This window comes from Petaurus breviceps, unplaced genomic scaffold, assembly GCF_028583685.1.
Source record: "Petaurus breviceps papuanus isolate PSGF00001 unplaced genomic scaffold, PetGlider_PUasm1.0 126, whole genome shotgun sequence".
NCBI classification, from domain to species: domain Eukaryota; kingdom Metazoa; phylum Chordata; class Mammalia; order Diprotodontia; family Petauridae; genus Petaurus; species Petaurus breviceps.
This window is the reverse complement of record NW_027185655.1, coordinates 18,784,870-18,786,655: the sequence shown is the minus strand read 5'-3', so window position 1 is coordinate 18,786,655 and position 1,786 is coordinate 18,784,870.

Genomic DNA, 1,786 nt, shown 5'->3' with positions numbered 1-1,786 from the left:
ACGAGAAAGGAGTGGGAGAGGCATGTTTCTCATTGTTTGGGGGGGGTTCGGAGTTGAAAGAGGTGTATTTTAGTATTATATTTGAAAATAGTTTGTGTGCAGTGTGGCTCTTTAATTTCATAGGTTCTGCGCCACCTAGCCACACCCCCCATAAAATGAGCTGGAGAAGGAAATGGCAAACCAGTCCAAGAAAACCCTCCAAAAGATCAGGAAGAGTCAGACACAACTGAAATGCCTGAACAATATAGGCTTCTTCATATGTTCTGCCTTGGATGTGAACATTGGAAAGACCTAAAAATGAAAGGTGGACACAATTACCTCTAAGGTCCCATTTAACTCTAACTCCATGATCCTATAAACCCATGATATTAAAGAGCCACACTGGTTGCCATCTTGTACCTATCACTCCTACTTCAGGACTTTGCCAAATTATTGATATGTGATTTCATTGATGTAAGGCATAAGTGTCAAATGAAGCAATCAACTTTCAAAGGGGTACAGTCAGAAACAGATTAAAATGTAATGGGGAAGGGGGTGGCTAGGTGGCGCAGTGAGTAAAGTGCTGGCCCTGGAGTCGGGAGGACCCGAGTTCGGTTCCAGCCTGAGATACTTGACACCCACACAAAAATACTAGCTGTGTAACCTTGGGCAAGTTACTTAACCCCAATTTCCTTCCAAAAAAAAAAAGGCAAAAAAAATGTAATAGGGAAACATTTAACCAAATAAAGATAAAATACAACATAGATAATGCTAATTTGTGATTTTCTCAATCAATATGCACATATAGGGAGTCATTTCTATTTGAGTTTGATAGCATGGAGGAACCTCCAGTTACATATGGTGGTTAAATTCTGAAGTTCAATACTTCAGATGGATTATGGGCAAAATAGGCCTTTGTGGGAATTTAACCACCATTGCTTCTATGAGAAAATACATTTTGGATTTAAGAATTCAACTTTAAAAAGATAGTGCAGAGCATCCTAAATAGATCAAACAGGTTTTTATAATTTATAATCTCAGATATGGATTCTTAATCTGGAGTCATAAGAACTTGTTTTCAAAATAAAAGGGGAAAAAAACCTGATAGATTTATTTCAATACATTTGGTTTTCTTTATAATCTTAGGATTAAAAAATATAAAAAATCCTGGAATTACTAGATTTAAAATGTTATAAAAACACAAGGATTCCGTAGAGAGGTTCAAAGATGGATTTGGAAGCATTTTATAGCATCAAAGACTATAGGCTAAAGTGGAAAGTGCATTGGCTTTGAAATTAGAGGCCTTCTCATCTCAGTCCTGACTCTGCTTGTTCTTTCCTGTGTGCTATGCAGAAAGGGACTTTGGAGGGAAAAAAATACGTTGATGCACAGTTGATAGAGCTGTGATTCAGTCTAAACTTTCTCTAGGGCAACTTGGAATTATTCCCCCAAAGCTACAAAAACTGATTACCTTTGAATTGGTTGATACCATTGTTAGGGTTTTCCCTCCAAGAAAACTGAAAAAGAAAAGGTCTTATTTATGCAAAATTATTTATAGCAGTTCTTTTTATGGTAACAAAGAACTGGAAAATAAAGGGATATTCATCAATTGGGGGAACAGCTAAACAAATTTTGGAATGTGATGTAATGGAATACCCTTGTACTATAAGAAATAAAGTTATGGGTTCAGAAAGTCCAAGGAAGACTTGTATTAAATGTTGCAGAGAGAAATGGGCAAAACCAAGAAAAATGAACAACTCTAAAAGCTTTAGGAAAGCTAATAGACTAAAGGTCAACCATGACTCCG